Below are 21,198 nucleotides of genomic sequence, written 5' to 3'. Positions count from 1 at the left end.
AGCAGATGGAAAGTTGAACTTCAGTCCGTCCTCTAATTTCCTCTCTAATGAGTGAGGCCAGCAGCATCATATAGACGGCCACCATATAGGCATAGTGGCTAAATCCTTAGAACAAAACATGATATCATTCCTTTACTATGGTATAAATGCATTCTATACTACCTTCTGTCCAATGCAGTTTCACAGGTGTTTACATGAATAAATCGGCTGATCAACAGGGTGTGTACAGTATCATCCCTGCCCGGTAAAGCGCTCGGGGGTGTACTGTGACTTGAAATGGGATATAGTGTAGCAGGACAACTTGGCAGCTGGCACCTCCCTTGACAAAGCCAGGGCCTTGCCTTCTTAGCATGAATATAAAAAGAGCCAGTGACTTGATTTAGATGCCCCTGTTCCTCAGGCTATGTGATGCTATGTGAGGGAATCTGAGAATGACAAGAGGAGAGGGGAGGGAGAGGAAGCAGAGTAGGCCCTATGCTATGGACAAGTTTTTGTTTCCCCTCTCACCAGCGTTCAATCTAAGCTACATTCCCTCTCTCGAGTCTCGACATTTGAAAGTCAGAGGTAGAACTGGCATTACTAGCTCATGCAGGCCCGAGTCAGCCAAAACAAACATCTTCCCTCCAGTGTTCTTCTACCTCCTCACGTATCCCCTCCTCCTCTTCCTTAGACGGTACTGTACAGCAGCACATGCTTTAGACTGAGTGATGGCAGAGCTATGGAAGATAACAGGCCAGATATGGGACAATCCTTTTCTGCCTGGAGCCATCAATATTACATGCATACTGTATGTCCACATGCATACTCGCACACACTAGAATGGATGCGAGAATAGTAGCCAGCGAGGGAGCCGAGGGAAGAGAGGAGAAAGAGAGAGAAATGGGGAGGTGGAAGGGGGGCAGAGAGAGCGAGAAGTATGTGAAAAGTATATATAGATCATTATCAGGCTCCCACGCATGCGCTGCCCATAGCCAGGCAGCCGACCAGTCAGTCGGCCAGGCACAGGGGACCCACTGGGAGACAGGCCGTCCTGGGGAGGGGAGCAGTCAGCCAGCCAGCGCAACAGACTGCTGCGAAATATGGGACGACGACGCCCCCCCCCCACAGCAAAAGGCAAAGACAGGCAGAGCAATAGGAGAGAAGAAGAGAGTGGAGGAAAGTGGAAATATGTAGCCAAGTACTTGAAAACATCTGGTGTGCATCTGTCCCAAAGGATAGCTGCAGAGCAGCAGTGGAAGTGTAGGAGTGGGAGGAAGAAGACGGGGTAGAAACAGTTGATAGGCCTTGCGTTAGAGTCTGCCGCCTGTGAATCAAAGCCTTAACCCGCCGGAGCAGAGCGGGATGCCAGACACGAAGAGGAGAAGGATGAGGGACTGGAGAGATGCCATGTTCAGCTGATTAGAGGAATGCGTACTATATCCATCCATCCATTCATCCGTCAGCATCTGTCGGCTGTGGAAGACTGTGCTCTCCAGCTTTAACCTTGTGATCTCTATAGTCTGCAAATCCGCTCTAACACAGCTTTGGAGGAAAAGGCCATCAAATCCTTGCACTCTATTCAGAACCATTCAGTTCTATACACTGAAGATAGGCTTCACTGGCCATTCATTGTCAGTGCAGCTGGTACATGTCGCTTTAGCTGCTCCCTCAGGTCTGAGTCCACTGGGACAGGCTGAAGAGAAAGAAACACCCCTACAGGTTCTGCTGGTTCTCCTTTACAGTCTGCTGCTGCTTGGGTAGTTACTAGCTTTGAGTAGTTTCCATAGTGCAGAGTTCATTTGTGGCTCGAGCACCCACCCCCACACACACACACACACACACACACACACACACACACACACCTCTGGGACAGCCCTCATTGCAACCATGATAACAAACTGCACGGCTCAGTAGCTAAGCAATGACAACCATAGGGACCAACCAGAAAAACAGAGGATAACCACGTAAACATATAACAAAAAGGGCACTAAGAGTCACGCAGACACATGAATGGCGAAGGTGTTGCCTTTCCACCACTACTATCATTCCAGAGTACTGGGCAGAAAACAAAGAGATGGCAGCCTGGGACAGGGTCAACATCATTGTTAGATTGTGTTGGGGGAAATGTTGTAATGTCTTGCCCTGATTGGACAGAAAGGGAGAAGGGTCAGCAATGGAGCCGACAAATAGGAAGGCTAACACTACTGAAAACAGCCACAAGTATCAACAGGGATTGACATAACGGGTTGCCTTATCACCTGGGACAAGTGAACTGAGCAGTCGGGTTGTTCCATTGGGCAGGTGACCGTTTATACTGAAAACAACCACACACTATGGTCACATTAAATACAGAATTTATCGCATTTCTGCATGTAAGTGAGCATATCTGACAGGCAACCAATAGCCTACTCCTTACTTGGCTGATGGGCAAGTGCACTTCAGACCTTAAAGGGATACTTCAGGATTTTGGCAATGAAGCCCTTTATCTACTTCCCCAGAGTCAGATAAACTTGTGGATACCATTTCTATGTCTCTTAGTGCAGTTGGAAAGCACAATTGCTAACTAGCGTTAGCGCAATGACTGGAAGTCTATGGTAACTGTTAGTATACTAGTAGGTGCGTGCTCAGTCCCCTCCTGTACTCTCTGTTCACCCATGACTGCATGGCCAGGCACGACTCCAACACCATCATTAAGTTTGCCGACGACACAACAGTGGTAGGCCTGATCACCGACAACGATGAGACAGCCTATAGGGAGGAGGTCAGAGATCTGGCCGTGTGGTGCCAGGACAACAACCTCTCCCTCAACGTGACCAAGACAAAGGAGATGATTGTGGACTACAGGAAAAAAAAGAGGACTGAGCACGCCCCCATTCTCATCGACGGGGCTGTAGTGGAACAGGTTGAGAGCTTCAAGTTCCTTGGTGTCCACATCACCAACGAACTATCATGGTCCAAACACACCAAGACAGTCGTGAAGAGGGCACGACAAAGCCTATTCCCCCTCAGGAGACTAAAAAGATTTGGCATGGGTCCTCAGATCCTCAAAAAATTCTACAGCTGCACCATCGAGAGCATCCTGACTGGTTGCATCACCGCCTGGTATGGCAACTGCTTGGCCTCTGACCGCAAGGCACTACAGAGGGTAGTGCGTACGGCCCAGTACATCACTGGGGCAAAGCTCCCTGCCATCCAGGACCTCTATACCAGGCGGTGTCAGAGGAAGGCCCTCAAAATTGTCAAAGACTCCAGTCACCCTAGTCATAGACTGTTCTCTCTGCTACCGCACGGGAAGCGGTACCGGAGTGCCAAGTCTAGGTCCAAAAGACTTCTCAACAGCTTCTACCCCCAAGCCATAAGACTCCTGAACAGCTAATCATGGCTACCCGGACTATTTGCACTGCCATCCTTTTTACGCTGCTGCTACTCTGTTAAGTATTTATGCATAGTCACTTTAACTCTACCCACATGTACATATTACCTCAACTACCTCAACTAGCCGGTGCCCCCGCACACTGACTATGCAACGGTACCCCCCTGTATATATAGCCTCCCTACTGTCACTTTATTCTATTGTATATATAGCCTCCCTACTGTCACTTTATTTTTTACTTCTGCTCTTTTTTTCTCAACACTTTTTTGTTGTTGTTTTATTCTTACTTTTTTGTTTAAAATAAATGCACTGTTGGTTAAGGGCTGTAAGTAAGCATTTCACTGTAATGTCTGCACCTGTTGTATTCGGCGCATGTGACCAATAAAATTTGATTTGATTTGATTTGATTTGAGATATCATAGACTTTGTCATTGCGTTAACGCTAGTTAACATTGGCTCGCAAAACTACCTCCAACTTCCTTCATACTGGATGCAGAGACATAAAAATGGTATCCATGAGTTCATCTGACTATGGGGAAGTAGATACAGTGCTTCATTGCCAGATTCCTGAAGTATCCCTTTAAAAATGTCAAATACCTGTTGAAGGGTAGCAAATGAATGTTCACACATCACTGGTTGGCTGCTTGTGTAAACAGTACTTTGCTAACTGTTGTAAGTATGTTGTTAAAATCCTGTTTTTGCATGTTTAGCATCAAACTGTATGCATCAAAGCCCAAATAGGTGAAACATGTCATCGCAGTCTCTTCCACAAATGGAGAGACACACAGACCAGGGTTGAGTTCAGTACGTTTTTACGTTCTGGAACGTTCAATTGATTGTAAATGGTGCTGTCCTGAACGACCAGTTGAAAAACAGGGAGGGGTTGGGTTGTGGGTTCGGGAACGCTGTCAGCATGACCACTGCCCTTTAAATACGTCAGTCATTGCTTCAAGCCACACCCACCAAACGTACCTCAAAGTCTGTTCAAGAACGTTCTGGGGAAACGTGTCGTTCAGTACAAACAGTTACGCAACGCAGCAAACGTTCAAGCGAACTGAACGCACCAGAACAGGGTTTTACAAACTCGGTCCTGGGCCCGCCCCCCGGGTGCACATTTTGGTTTTTGCCCTAGCACTACACAGCTGATTTAAATAATCAATGCGTGATAAGTTGGTTATTTGAATCAGCTGTGTAGTGCTAGGGCAAAAACCAAAACGTGCACCCAGGAGGGGGCCCAGGACCAAGTTTGGGAAACACTGTGATAGAAGATAGGATCTGGCTGTTCTTATCCCATGAACACCGTGGAGTCCTGCAGTACAGTCCCCTCCGCTGGTCTAACGTTAGAATCAGTATCTACTCAGTCAACCTGACAGCTCCTGTGACGGGGCTTTTGTGGCTATTTTTCTCACTCTGGTAACTATTTAAACAGAAAGGAGAGTAGGGAGGAAGGTTTGCCCAGCTCAAATTATGCTTTCCACAGCACTGATTACAGAACAGGTGTACACATTCAAAAGATGGCAAACGGCCTTGGCTGGGCAAATATAGAAAACACAAGAGAGACCACATTCTGAACTTGATTGCACAAACCACTGTTTGCAAAGGGGCTGGTTCAGGAACTGTACACAGGATACTCCTAAACCTTGAGTATACAAGTTTTCCATCATAGCTGGTTGATTTTGCAAATAGGGGCACTTTTGGACGTTAAATGTTTTTGAAAATTAAACCTCTTGAAACTGCTTTTTATATCTGAATATTTTCTTCACTGTCTGGAAACAGTAATAGTGGCTGAGACTATTTAAGAATATGAAGATTTTTATCGGTTTTTACAAATACCCGAGGAGAAATGTAATTACCACCACGTCAAAAAATGTGCTATTTTAATTGAAAAGGAAATTATAGACATTTTGCCTAAGGTATTTTATACAACATCCCCCCAAAAAAGTGTTTGTTTTTTTACTATTTGGAAGTTTTGATTATATGTATTCATCGTCATGTCTAAAATGTCCAAACAGTGAGGGAAAAAGGTATTTGATCCCCTGCTGATTGTGTACGTTTGCCCACTGACAAAGAAATGATCCGTCTATAATTATATGGGAGGTTAATTTGAACAGTGAGAGACAGAAAACAAATCCAGAAAAACGCATGTCAAAAATGTTATAAATTGAATTGCATTTTAATGAGGGAAATAAGTATTTGACCCCCTCTCAATCAGAAAGATTTCTGGCTCCCAGATTGCTTCTGTGGACAGGTGTCTTTTATACAGGTAACAAACTGAGATTAGGAGCACACTCTTAAAGGGAGTGCTCCTAATCTCAGTGTGTTACCTGTATAAAAGACACCTGTCCACAGAAGCAATCAATCAATCAGATTCCAAACTCTCCACCATGGCCAAGACCAAAGAGCTCTCCAAGGATGTCAGGGACAAGATTGTAGACCTACACAAGGCTGGAATGGGCTACAAGACCATCGCCAAGCAGCTTGGTGAGAAGGTGACAACAGTTGGTGCGATTATTCGCAAATGGAAGAAACACAAAAGAACTGTCAATCTCCCTCGGCCTTGGGCTCCATGCAAGATCTCACCTCGTGGAGTTGCAATGATCAATGAGAACGGTGAGGAATCAGCCCAGAACTACACAGGAGGATCTTGTCAATGATCTCAAGGCAGCTGGGACCATAGTCACCAAGAAAACAATTGGTAACACACTACGCCGTGAAGGACTGAAATCCTGCAGCGCCCGCAAGGTCCCCCTGCTCAAGAAAGCACATATACAGGGCCGTCTGAAGTTTGCCAATGAACATCTGAATGATTCAGAGGAGAACTGGGTGAAAGTGTTGTGGTCAGATGAGACCAAAATGGAGCTCTTTGGCATCAACTCAACTCGCCGTGTTTGGAGGAGGAGGAATGCTGCCTATGACCCCAAGAACACCATCCCCACCGTCAAACATGGAGGTGGAAACATTATGCTTTGGGGGTGTTTTTCTGCTAAGGGGACAGGACAACTTCACCGCATCAAAGGGACGATGGACGGGGCCATGTACCGTCAAATCTTGGGTGAGAACCTTCTTCCCTCAGCCAGGGCATTGAAAATGGGTTGTGGATGGGTATTCCAGCATGACAATGACCCAAAACACACGGCCAAGGCAACAAAGGAGTGGCTCAAGAAGAAGCACATTAAGGTCCTGGAGTGGCCTAGCCAGTCTCCAGACCTTAATCCCATAGAAAATCTGTGGAGAGAGCTGAAGGTTCGAGTTGCCAAACTTCAGTCTCGAAACCTTAATGACTTGGAGAAGATCTGCAAAGGAGTGGAACATAATCCCTCCTGAGATGTGTGCAAACCTGGTGGCCAACTACAAGAAATGTCTGAACTCTGTGATTGCCAAGGGTTTTGCCACCAAGTACAAAGTCATGTTTTGCAGAGGGGTCAAATACTTATTTAGCTCATTAAAATGCAAATCAATTTATAACATTTTTGACATGCGTTTTTCTGGATTTTGTTGTTGTTATTCTGTCTCTCACTGTTCAAATAAACCTACCATTAAAATTATAGACTGATCATGTCTTTGTCAGTGGGCAAACGTACAAATTCAGCAGGGGATCAAATATTTTTTTCCCTCACTGTATATGCCTTGATGATACTCAGAAACATGTATTTACCACGTCAACATTTTAATATTTTACATAAATTTTGGAATTATCTTAATAACAAGCATTTAAGGTTCACAAATGGGGAAAATTTTCAATATGAATTGTAATATAATACACCTTACCGTGATGGTAATAACTTAGCATTGTGGTAATGGCAGTGTGGTGGAAATGAAATTTCATATAAAACTGATGAAAACTACCATTAAATTTTTTTATTTTTTTAAGGGGGTAAATCAGCTTAAATAACTGCAGATAGTTACATTGATAGAAGTTACAATCTATCTGAATCACTTCCAATCCCACATATAATTTTTTCGCATATATATATATATATACACACACACACTATACATACACACAAACATATACAGACACACACATATACATATATACACATACATACACATGCATACACATACATACACATACATACATATACAGTGGGGGAAAAAAGTATTTAGTCAGCCACCTATTGTGCAACTTCTCCCACTTAAAAAGATGAGAGGCCTGTAATTTTCATCATAGGTATACATCAACTATGACAGACAAATTGAGGAGAAAAAAATCCAGAAAATCACATTGTAGGATTTTTTATGAATTTATTTGCAAATTATGGTGGAAAATAAGTATTTGGTCACCTACAAACAAGCAAGATTTCTGGCTCTCACAGACCTGTAACTTCTTCTTTAAGAGGCTCCTCTGTCCTCCACTCGTTACCTGTATTAATGGCACCTGCTTGAACTTGTTATCAGTATAAAAGACACCTGTCCACAACCTCAAACAGTCACACTCCAAACTCCACTATGGCCAAGACCAAAGAGCTGTCAAAGGACACCAGAAACAAAATTGTAGACCTGCACCAGGCTGGGAAGACTGAATCTGCAATAGGTAAGCAGCTTGGTTTGAAGAAATCAACTGTGGGAGCAATTATTAGGAAATGGAAGACATACAAGACCACTGATAATCTCCCTCGATCTGGGGCTCCACGCAAGATCTCACCCCGTGGGGTCAAAATGATCACAAGAACGGTGAGAAAAAATCCCAGAACCACACGGGGGGACCTAGTGAATGACCTGCAGAGAGCTGGGACCAAAGTAACAAAGCCTACCATCAGTAACACACTACGCCGCCAGGGACTCAAATCCTGCAGTGCCAGACGTGTCCCCCTGCTTAAGCCAGTACATGTCCAGGCCCGTCTGAAGTTTGCTAGAGTGCATTTGGATGATCCAGAAGAGGATTGGGAGAATGTCATATGGTCAGATGAAACCAAAATAGAACTTTTTGGTAAAAACTCAACTCGTCGTGTTTGGAGGACAAAGAATGCTGAGTTGCATCCAAAGAACACCATACCTACTGTGAAGCATGGGGGTGGAAACATCATGCTTTGGGGCTGTTTTTCTGCAAAGGGACCAGGACGACTGATCCGTGTAAAGGAAAGAATGAATGGGGCCATGTATCGTGAGATTTTGAGTGAAAACCTCCTTCCATCAGCAAGGGCATTGAAGATGAAACGTGGCTGGGTCTTTCAGCATGACAATGATCCCAAACACACCGCCCGGGCAACGAAGGAGTGGCTTCGTAAGAAGCATTTCAAGGTCCTGGAGTGGCCTAGCCAGTCTTCAGATCTCAACCCCATAGAAAATCTTTGGAGGGAGTTGAAAGTCCGTATTGCCCAGCGACAGCCCCAAAAAAATCACTGCTCTAGAGGAGATCTGCATGGAGGAATGGGCCAAAATACCAGCAACAGTGTGTGAAAACCTTGTGAAGACTTACAGAAAACGTTTGACCTGTGTCATTGCCAACAAAGGGTATATAACAAAGTATTGAGAAACTTTTGATATTGACCAAATACTTATTTTCCACCATAATTTAAAAATAAATTCATAAAAAATCCTACAATGTGATTTTCTGGAGAAAAAAATAATCTCAATTTGTCTGTCATAGTTGACGTGTACCTATGATGCAAATTACAGGCCTCTCTCATCTTTTTAAGTGGGAGAACTTGCACAATTGGTGGCTGACTAAATACTTTTTTTCCCCACTGTATACGTATGAACTTTCTCACCCAAACGTAGACGTACGTCATGGGTGAGAAAGTAGAGAATATTTACATTTACAAGTCATTTAGCAGACGCTCTTGTCCAGAGCGATTTACAGGGGTTGGGTGCCTTGCTCGGGGGCACATCAACAGATTTTTCGCTTGGTCGGCTCGGGGACTGGAACCGGTGACCTCTCGGTTGCTGGCACGGCGCTCTTAGTCACTAAGCTACCTGCCGCCCCATATGAGTTTAAGGTTGTGCCATTGTTTGATTATGTGATAAGGTTTAATGGGTAATCGGACCATAACTAATGTGGTTATAGAAGTAATGTATAATATAGTAGAGAGCCAAGAGGGTTTCATTGAACTATTATGGTTTATTGGGCATTTCAATGGCATAAGGTGAAATCTGTATGTATGAGTGAATTCAACGGCTGGTATGGGTGGTAACCGGATACTATTGAGTATTTGGTTTGGTGATGATGAATGGAAGATTTGCAGCGTGGTTTGGGTTAAATAGAAAGACTCACTTATTCAACAGGAATAGGTGCAGGGAGAGGTAGTTTTTGTGTTGCTGAATGAGGTGAGAGCTAGTGCGGTTTTCATTTGGTGACGTCACTTGCTCTATGAACTGGAAGTAGTTGCTTTGAAAGGATCGCGGATTTTGTGGAGTGACTGGCAATGTATGTAGAGGGTCCCTGGTTCGAACCCTGGTAGAGACAGTGGGTAAAGCTTTCGCATTGGGGCTATGGACCTAGATTACTACGTGGATTGAGAAATGTGAAAAGTTGAATTAGATAGCTTTAGAAGTATTCTAGAAAGGTCTATGAAAATACACTGCTCAAAAAAATAAAGGGAACACTTAAACAACACAATGTAACTCCAAGTCAATCACACTTCTGTGAAATCAAACTGTCCACTTAGGAAGCAACACTGATTGACAAAACACTTCACATGCTGTTGTGCAAATGGAATAGACAACAGGTGGAAATTATAGGCAATTAGCAAGACACCCCCAATAAAGAAGTGGTTTTGCAGGTGGTGACCACAGACCACTTCTCAGTTCCTATGCTTCCTGGCTGATGTTTTGGTCACTTTTGAATGCTGGCGGTGCTTTCACTCTAGTGGTAGCATGAGACGGAATCTACAACCCACACAAGTGGCTCAGGTAGTGCAGCTCAACCAGGATGGCACATCAATGCGAGCTGTGGCAAGAAGGTTTGCTGTGTCTGTCAGCGTAGTGTCCAGAGCATGGAGGCGCTACCAGGAGACAGGCCAGTACATCAGGAGACGTGGAGGAGGCCGTAGGAGGGCAACAACCCAGCAGCAGGACTGGTACCTCCACCTTTGTGCAAGGAGGAGCAGGAGGAGCACTGCCAGAGCCCTGCAAAATGACCTCCAGCAGGCCACAAATGTGCATGTGTCTGCTCAAATGGTCAGAAACAGACTCCATGAGGGTGGTATGAGGGCCCAACACAACACCGTGCAGGACGTCTGGCATTTGCCAGAGAACACAAAGATTGTCAAATTCGCCACTGGCGCCCTGTGCTCTTCACAGATGAAAGCAGGTTCACACTGAGCACATGTGACAGACGTGACAGAGTCTGGAGACGCCGTGGAGAACGTTCTGCTGCCTGCAACATCCTCCAGCATGACCGGTTTGGCGGTGGGTAAGTCATGGTGTGGGGTGGCATTTCTTTGGGGGGCCGTGTGCTCCATGTACTCGCCAGAGGTAGCCTGACTGCCATTAGGTACCGAGATGAGATCCTCAGACCCCTTGTGAGACCATATGCTGGTGCGGTTGGCCCTGGGTTCCTCCTAATGCAAGACAATGCTAGACCTCATGTGGCTGGAGTGTGTCAGCAGTTCCTGCAAGAGGAAGGCATTGATGCTATGGACTGGCCCGCCCGTTCCCCAGACCTGAATCCAATTGAGCACATCTGGGACATCATGTCTCGCTCCATCCACCAACGCCACGTTGCACCACAGACTGTCCAGGAGTTGGCAGATGTTTTAGTCCAGGTCTGGGAGGAGATCCCTCAGGAGACCATCCGCCACCTCATCAGGAGCATGCCCAGGCGTTGTAGAGAGGTCATACAGGCATGTGGAGGCCACACACACTACTGAGCCTCATTTTGACTTGTTTTAAGGACATTACATCAAAGTTGGATCAGCCTGTAGTGTGGTTTTCCACTTTAATTTTGAGGGTGACTCCAAATCCAGACCTCCATGGGTTGATAATTTGATTTCCATTGATAATTTGTGTGTGATTTTGTTGTCAGCACATTCAACTATGTAAAGAAAAAAGTATTTAATAAGATTATTTCATTCATTCAGATCTAGGATGTGTTGTTTAAGTGTTCCCTTTATTTTTTTGAGCAGTGTATGTTACAAGTACGAATGACATGATTTCCTAAGAAAGAAGATGATTAGGGCAGGTCCCCGCACCTCCCCCGTTGTGTAGGAAGGAGCAGGGAGGGGGGGAAGGGGTGAGAGACAGTACATAGTTCAAATGATAGGAATATAACTAAATGTATACTTATCAACGATAGCAAGTATTTGTTTTATTAATTAGGGCCTAATCAGAGAGAACAGTTAAAGAAATTGAATAGCAAACTGAAATTGCGATAGAGCTATGAAAATTATTTAAGTTGAGGACAAAGGAAAATAATTTATGGTTCTAGTTCCCGGGTAAAAGAGTTGTACTTGCTTGACTGTATCGAGCAGAAGTTTGAATAGTTGAATGAAAAGAATTTCTTTGACAAAGTCTAATGGTTATTACTTTATTGTATAGGTTGGGTAACACCAGTGGTGTATGAAAATAATTGGTGATTTCTAAAACGATAATCTGGTTATGGTACGTTGAACAATGGGATATAGTTGTGACTATTAGGATGATGGATTGAATAAACTTAGGTTATAAGTATAAAGTTATTAAACAATAGGTTTATATTTTTTAAAACATCAATGCAACAGGTTGCGATGATAAAATTAATAGAAAGGTGTTATAGGGTTATATATGAGAAGGTGTAGTGAACTTAATGAAACGTGGTATTATATAGTGTCTTCCAGGATTGATGGAAGTCTCCTATAGCATTATGTTAAGGGGATGCCTGGAATAAAATATAATGTCTTACTTACACGGAGTATGTGATTGTATTGGCTAATGAATGAAATATGACATTTACAGGGGCGAAAGGAACAATAGCAGGGGAGACAGATTTTCCTATGGTGTTGGTAAAATAATTGATAATGGATCATTTGAGATGAGATCACATGGAGCAGATTTAGGGGTTCAATAATCATTGTGAGATTAGTTATGAGGAATTAGATTGATACAAACGATTATTGATGAGTTAGGACTGGGGATATCTGTATCATGTTTTGTGTGTACTTACCATCTTTAGATTATTGATGGTAATTGAAGGTTAACAAAATGTATAACCAGGAGAAAGAGATTAGCTTATCTCATTGGAATGTTGCCCAGGGCTAGGGGGAGCAGTAGTGAAGTTAGGCAGTATTTAGGTCGTAAAAGTGAGCTACCAAATTAAGTGGGGCCTGGCTATTTTTGGTTGTTGTTTTTCAATTGGGTTTTTCAAATAAAAAACAACACACCTAGTATGATGTTTATAAAGGGTTGCTATGTTGAATTTAGGGGGTTTTCAACAGTTCATAGGTGATGGGTCTTAAAAGAGCACACACAGTGAATTTCTATGCAGTTTTTCCTGTTGTTTTTTTTTTACTGAGTTTAGGGTATACATTATTTCTTATGAGAATAAATGTCATGAGGACTTAATGAACACTTGGGATAAGTAACATTTATGAAATACAGTGGTGGAAAAAAGTATTTAGTCAGCCACCAATTGTGCAAGTTCTCCCACTTAAAAAGATGAGAGGCCTGTAATTTTCATCATAGGTACAGGTCAACTATGACAGACAAAATGAGAAGAAAAAAATCCAGAAAATCACATTGTAGGATTTTTTATGAATTTATTTGCAAATTATGGTGGAAAATAAGTATTTGGTCAATAACAAAAGTTTCTCAATACTTTGTTATATACCCTTTGTTGGCAATGACACAGGTCAAACGTTTTCTGTAAGTCTTCACAAGGTTTTCACACACTGTTGCTGGTATTTTGGCCCATTCCTCCATGCAGATCTCCTCTAGAACAGTGATGTTTTGGGGCTGTCGCTGGGCAACACAGACTTTCAACTCCCTCCAAAGATTTTCTATGGGGTTGAAATCTGGAGACTGGCTAGGCCACTCCAGGACCTTTAAATGCTTCTTACGAAGCCACTCCTTCGTTGCCCGGGCGGTGTGTATGGGATCATTGTCATGCTGAAAGACCCAGCCACGTTTCATCTTCAATGCCCTTGCTGATGGAAGGAGGTTTTCACTCAAAATCTAACGATACATGGCCCCATTCATTCTTTCCGTTACACGGATCAGTCGTCCTGGTCCCTTTGCAGAAAAACAGCCCCAAAGCATGATGTTTCCACCCCCATGCTTCACAGTAGGTATGGTGTTCTTTGGATGCAACTCAGCATTCTTTGTCCTCCAAACACGACGAGTTGAGTTTTTACCAAAAAGTTCTATTTTGGTTTCATCTGACCATATGACATTCTCCCAATCCTCTTCTGGATCATCCAAATGCACTTCAGACGGGCCTGGACATGTACTGGCTTAAGCAGGGGGACAAGTCTGGCACTGCAGGATTTGAGTCCCTGGCGGCGTAGTGTGTTACTGATGGTAGGCTTTGTTACTTTGGTCCCAGCTCTCTGCAGGTCATTCACTAGGTCCCCCCGTGTGGTTCTGGGATTTTTGCTCACCGTTCTTGTGATCCTTTTGATCCCACGGGGTGAGATCTTGCGTGGAGCCCCAGATCGAGGGAGATTATCAGTGGTCTTGTATGTCTTCCATTTCCTAATAATTGCTCCCACAGTTGATTTCTTCAAACCAAGCTGCTTACCTATTGCAGATTCAGTCTTCCCAGCCTGGTGCAGGTCTACAATTTTGTTTCTGGTGTCCTTTGACAGCTCTTTGGTCTTGGCCATAGTGGAGTTTGGAGTGTGACTGTTTGAGGTTGTGGACAGGTGTCTTTTATACTGATAACAAGTTCAAACAGGTGCCATTAATACAGGTAACGAGTGGAGGACAGAGGAGCCTCTTAAAGAAGAAGTTACAGGTCTGTGAGAGCCAGAAATCTTGCTTGTTTGTAGGTGACCAAATACTTATTTTCCACCATAATTTGCAAATAAATTCATTAAAAATCCTACAATGTGATTTTCTGGAGAAAAAAAATCTCAATTTGTCTGTCATAGTTGACGTGTACCTATGATGAAAATTACAGGCCTCATCTTTTTAAGTGGGAGAACTTGCACAATTGGTGGCTGACTAAATACTTGTTTTCCCCACTGTATTTAGAATGATGGTAATGTTTACTATACTATGGGATGGAATAGTTGGTTGAATGATTTCAATGGCCTCTGAACTCTTTTGACTTTCTGGTGTTAATTAATCATCCACACTGGTAATTCTAAAGGCATGAGAGGAGGACTTTAAGATTAAGATACATTTATTTTATCAAGTTGAGGGTCATTTATAATACTGTGAAAAGTGTGAAGAAGATTATAATTTGGTAATAATATGATTTGAACCATAAAATAACGGAAGAGAGAGAGAGCTTTCCCTGATTGAGGGATACCTGTTGCTAGTCAATTGTACTAATCTTGGATTACTTTTACGGGATAGAAGTAAGTTGAGATATTATCAAATGTTGTCATTTAAATTTCATTTTTATTATGTTTTAATAAACAACAACTTGGTATTTGAAACTAAATTAATGCAATGAGCTGCAGAAATCAGAGGAAGGCACAATCTAATGTGAAACAGCTATTACCTAGATCATTGATTTAGTAATAAGATCAGGAAAATAGTAATAATAGGAAGATGGATAGGAGAATTTAAGATGGGGACTAGCTGTCCAGAAATAGATGAAGAAGGATGAGTTAAGGAATAAATGCAGAGACGAAATACAGAAAGAGTTGTGAAGTGTTCTTCTATACTTGAAGTACCAAAACCGTTAAACAAAAAACAAATTATGAGCTTTTTGGGAATAATAGACTACTGTAGAGCTTGGGTACTCCATTATGTACTGCATACTGGTAAATTAAGTGATCTTATCTATGGGAAGGCAATGGCAGCCCATGGTAAAATCATTTGGAACTGAGGAGGAGCAATTTATGAAGATAAAAAAGTTGCTCACTTCCCAAACAGTCTTAGCTTTTCCTACATATAACAGGGATTTTACCCAAATGGTAGAGTAAAGAGGGATATATGACATTGGTCATGATTAAGAAAGATTAACTGGGTTAATCCACGAACATAGAGTTTGAATTTTTTTTGCTAGTCAATTGTACTAATCTTGGGATTACTTTACGGGATAGAAGTAAATTGAGGTATTATCAGATGTCATTTTTATTTCATTTTTATTATGGTTTAATAAACAATGTTGGTATTTTGTTTTTGAAAGCATGAGTGACGTTGTGACTCGTGTTCAAAAAAGGGGGGATGATAGTAGATGGTAGGATTAAATAATAAATATACGAAGGAGAGGACAAAATACTTTTTTTTAGATACAGTCTAGAAAGAGAATACTGATGTGAACGGTATGATTAGAGAGGGGTTAAGGAAAACACACAGGAGAGCAGGAAGAAATGGGGTACAAGGTCTACCGATAGTATTAATGACGATCAGGAGAACTCCAGATGAAGAAGGGTTATTGCCATTGGAGGAGGGATTTGGTAGACCATATAGAATGCCCGAGTTAGGAGGACCGGAACAGGCAGAAATAGAAATTAAGAGCACCCTAGCAGAAAACGTGAGAAGGTAGTTTATTAACCACACCGGTATGTCAGAGGTTTTGTGCCCCACAGGTGAACTAAAGGAGAAGGTGACCCACTCTATCTAACCAGGTGACTGGTGAGCATCCAATCCCTAAAGAAGAAAGACTGGAAGCAGGCCTGTTGGGAAGGGCCCTATCAGGTTATATTGGTCACTGCCTTTGCCATTAGAATAGCAGAAAGAGCAACCTGGGTCCACGTTACCCACTGCAAAAAGGTAAGAACACATACAAGCACCACAGACATAGGAGGAGTTTTAACAAGAAGGAGAATAGCCCTATTTAGATGGATGCGATTGGGGTATCAAGGGGGGTACCGGATGGATACCAAGCTATGAAAGAATTAGGGGAAGGATTTACTACCATGTTCTTTTGGTGGGTGACAATAAACAAAATTGTGGATTGGATTAATGATATCTATTACGACCAACAACGATTTATTGGCCAGACTAGGGATGCAGTAAAAGGGATCTCTGAACAATTATCCGCCATCTCACTCATGACTTAGGAAAAGAGGTTGGTGCTAGATCAGGCAGAAAGGGGCGGTGTCTATAGAATGGTAAGCCATTGTTGCACATTTATCCCTAACACCACCACACCGGATGGGACGGTCACCAGAGCTCTTGCAGAATTAACTGCTCTGTACATGTAAATGTATCCCCCATATAAATAACATTCTACTGGTAGCAAAAATGTTGTATAATAATTGTAATTGAAAAATTATAAGTTTTGAATCTGGCGTCGTTTTGCATATCAGTTCATAAACCATGTCCTATGGAATCGGTACGTCAAAAATCTCTTCCCAACTATTTTGCAATATATATGTGACGGCTGTCAATCCTGTGGTACTTAAATGAAACAGGTATACTTTTTTATTCATCCCAATTTTCTTTAACCAATTATAGTCTTTAATGCAGGGGCGACAGACAAGTTCCTTACTTTTCCCCCTGCCACTTTACTCTTAAATTTTTGCGGTAATGCTGCAATTATTTGGTTGTAATTTTGGGTAGAGCAGACATTTCCATATGTTTTTGTTAGCTGCATGTGCAACATAACTCCACCAGTCCTACCTATGATATCATTTACGAAGATTATACCTTTTTTTTTTATTAGTATATTTGAGTTTAACCACAATATTTGTTGCATTATTTGTTCTGTCGTTTCTGGAGGATTAAATTGAAATTGCAACCAACTTTCTATGGCTTGTTTTAGAAATAGTGATATTTGGGAGATGATTTCCTTTTCAAATAACTAAAAGTGAGAGGTTGTAATCTGAATAAAGCGAAAAAGGCCATTCTTGAACATGGTGTGAGACAATATTACTAATTTGCTAGACAACCAGTTTGGATTTAAGTATAACTTTTGTATGACTGAAGCTTTTAGTGATAGGTCTAATGCTTTAATATTTAATCATTTCTGTCCTCCAAATTAATATTCATTATATAAATAGTCCCGTTTAATTTTGTCTGGCTAGCCGTTCCATATAAAATGGAATATGTTTTCCTCATATCATTTTTTTAAAAAACTGTTCGCTAGGCGTAGGCAAGACCACAAACAAATAGGTAAACTGGGATAATACTAAAGAGTTAATCAGGGTGATTTTTCCACAAATAGACAGGTATTTACCTTTCCATGGTAGCAAGATCTTATCTATTTTTGCTAACTTTCAATACAAAAATGTATTGGAGTAAGATCATTTATTTATTTTGGGATATGTATACCGAGTATATACACACACATCACCATCAGACCATTTTATTGGTAAACTACACGGTAATGTAAAAGTTGTATTTTTTACTGATCCAATATGTAATAGTACATTTATCATAATTTGGTTGTAATTTAGAGAGGTTAGAAAATGTATCTAGATCCTCTATGAATCTGTGGAGGGATTCAAGTTGTGGATTTAAAAGAAAACATTAATCATCAGCGTACAATGACACCTTTGTTTTTAAGCCCTTGATATTATTGTTAAATCTGATTTTAATAGCTAACATTTCGATGGCCATAATAAATAGATATGCCGATAGTGGAGTGGACAACCTTGTTTTACTCCTCTTGACAGTTTAAAACTGTCTGACAAATAGACATTGACTATTTTACACCTAGGGTTCCTATACATGATTTTAACCCATTTTATAAGAGATTCTCCCAAATTGAAATGCTCCAGGCATTTATATATAAACTCCAGTCTAACTTTATCAAATGCCTTTTCAAAGTCAGCTATGAATAGCAGGCCTGGTTTCCCAGATTTTTCATAGTGTTCTATTGTTTCCAGTACTTGCCTTATATTATCGCCAATGTTTCGTCCATGTAAAAAACCTGTCTGATTAGAATGAATAATGTCCGACAATACCTTTTTTATTCTATGCGCTATACATTTTGCTAGAATTTTTGCATCACAACACTGATGTGTAAGGAGCCAAGAGTGTGCAAAGCTGTCATCAAGGCAAAGGGTGGCTATTTGAAGAATTCCAAATATGTTTTGATTTGTTTAACACTTTTTTGGTTACTACAGGATTCCATATTTGTTATTTCATAGTTTTGATGTCTTCACTATTATTCTACAATGTAGAAAATAGTAAAAATAAAGAAAAACCCTGGAATGAGTAGGTGTGTCCAAACTTTTGACTGGTGCTGTACAACCAAGTACACACACTTTTGAAAAAAAGTTATTTAATTTGCTTGTCATGGTGGCAATGACAATACTTAGAGACGACCGTACTGTTTGTAAAAAAAAAAAAAAGACAAGTTCAATGGCTTATGCACATCTAATATGTATATATTTTCCATTTTTTTTACTCTTTTTTTAAACAGGTGCTTTAAATATTTTCTAATTATAAAGACTTTTGTAAGTGCAATACATAGCAGAATGTCAAAAGTCTGGATGTGAGACAGGACTAAAACAGTGCAAAACAGTGAAATCCAGACATGAAATGCTTTAGAAGATTTTTTTAAAACATTGAAAACTGAAAGAAAATTAGTTTAAGGTTATTTTAGTCTTTACTTAAAGGGGGAAAAAAACATTTTATCTTATAAATCTAACCCTGAGACACAAAAATGACGTATTTGCTAAATCACCCAGCTATTCCTTTGGAATAAGATTAATTCCTTGCTTGTTCACACAGACATGAACAGATGCGACAATATCATGTAGCCTACAGACAGACAGACAGACACACACAGTGACAGAGCGAGACATGCATCCACTGCCACTATGGTGTTCAGTATACTGATCCGTTTTGTGTTTTTACATTATTAGACAATTCATGACTTACTTTAGATTTTGTCCGAGTCATGATGATGTAACCAAAGATTCCACCATTTCTGGCGTAGCTAATTTACCTGGGCTCGAGCCTTGCCTCAACAACTAACGTTATTGTTGAAGCGGCCACAATAAATACTTAACATTTTAGATAGCCAACGTTAGCTACTGGCTAGCTAGCAAATGTGACGGATAAATAAGCTGTAAAAGACGGCAAACTAACGTTACTAACTCCATTTCATTCTGCTTTGCTAGCTAGCTAACGACTAGCTAACTTCTTTCATACACGGGCATGATTTGTTAACGTCTCGTTAGCTGGCTATCTAGTTAGCATGATTAGCTAGATAAAAAATAAATAAACTGTGGCCAGCTTACCAACTAAACGCACGGAATGGTGTTTACCATTCCACTCCTCTTGTTCGTGGATAGCTCAATTGTTCCTTTTCTCATTTATTCCAGGCAACGGTATTGCTAAACATCACTTTGACAATTCCAGTTGCTCTGGGACTGCATTTCGAAGTTGAAATGCAGCTTCTTCAGCCACACTTCACATGTAGAACTAGTACAGGAAGTGATGTACACAGCTGTTTGGTGTTGCATGTAGTAAGGAATGGTACGGTCTAAGGTTTTGTTTAGCGCACCTCCTCCAACCTCTTCATGTTGTATGCGTGTCCTGATTTTCACCACTACTTGCTGGTTTGGTTTCACAATAATTCAATGAATGCACTGGCAATACAATTGAATGGGGTGACGCTGAGTACACAGTGACATAACGACCCTTTTGTGTTATGGCTTACTTAACATAGAACGAGGAAAACACGACATGCTTGACTCGAGGAGACATGGTAAAGTGAAATTACAGAAATGGTGTAATACAAATTACATTTGTTTATCTTAGACCTACTACTGTATCTTTCGTACACGTTCAGAGTTGTGCTTTTATGTAGTAATTGTACTTTCTAATAAAATATAGATTTTATACCAAATGGCACACCCAAGCTGGGAGAAAATAAAGTATTATATTGTAGTAGATGTGTTCTAGATTCTAGAATGGTGCATCACTCATCTCTCAGTTGGAAAATCAAGTGTAAACAAATTGCGGTCAAAGACAAAGTACTGACTTTTTGCCATATTTCACCACAAAACATCTTATTTAAAAGGTAAGGAATTATTTTTCCACTCAATACTTAAGTATTCAACATTATGGGATTGGGTAGTTGTTCAATGTAGGGAAAGTTACTGGTCCACTGGCAGGAGTTAAACAAAGGCAGTGAAGCAGTTACCAAAATGAATTGCTTTTTCGTGATCACAAACATATCTAAACTAAATATATTTATATAATCTGACAAATAACTACATGCCACTTTAAGGTGATGATTGATCCTCTGAAACTGTACAGTTATGGACACAAATAGTTATGGCCTATTAGTGATCACACAGGCATTTTAATTTGGTTGTCCAAAGCTTTCTTCAGAATGTCCCAGCTTCCACCTCACCTTCCTCCGTTCCACCCCTGGAAGACCCAGTCCACCCTGGATGCTGTAGCGTCAGCAATGTGGCGCAGTCTCTGCCCTGGTCAAAGGATGCTACCAAACCATGACCTGGGACCAATCTTTGCCAATATGTCACAGGACCTGGAGTCTGCAACCATGCCCCTCTACACCAACTACTTTGACCCCATCACTGACCACCTGCCCAACAGTTTCCCATTGGGACACAAGTGGGTACCATTCCAATAGATATGAGTGGCGCAGTGGTTTAAGGCACTGCATCGCAGTGCTAACTGTGCCACTAGATCCTGGTTCGAATCCAGGCTCTGTTGCAGCCGGCCGCGACCGGGAGATTCATGGGCGGCGCACAATTGGCCCAGCGTCGTCCAGGGTAGGGGAGGGAATGGCCGGCAGGGATGTAGCTCAGTTGATAGAGCATGGCGTTTGCAACGCCAGGGTTGTGGGTTCGATTCCCACGGGGGGGGCAGTATAAAAAAAAAAAAAT

The 21,198-nt window shown here is 41.6% G+C and overlaps 1 protein-coding gene across 1 annotated transcript in view; it reads right to left on the bottom strand.

Moving 5' to 3' along the window:
• Positions 1-19,740, bottom strand: part of LOC311140244 (beta-1,4-galactosyltransferase 3-like) — a 35,664-nt gene extending 15,924 nt beyond the window's left edge. The window contains exon 1 of the mRNA XM_084175200.1: positions 19,579-19,740. The gene's annotated coding sequence lies outside the window, so the exon portion shown is untranslated. The remainder of the gene's footprint in view (positions 1-19,578) is intronic.
• Positions 19,741-21,198: the final 1,458 nt, after the last annotated feature.

The sequence above is a fragment of the Coregonus lavaretus genome (genome assembly GCF_964263955.1).
Source record: "Coregonus lavaretus genome assembly, chromosome: 13".
In the NCBI taxonomy this organism is placed as follows: Eukaryota; Metazoa; Chordata; class Actinopteri; order Salmoniformes; family Salmonidae; genus Coregonus; species Coregonus lavaretus.
Note: the sequence above shows the minus strand (reverse complement) of the source record. Positions and strands in the feature narration are given on the sequence as shown.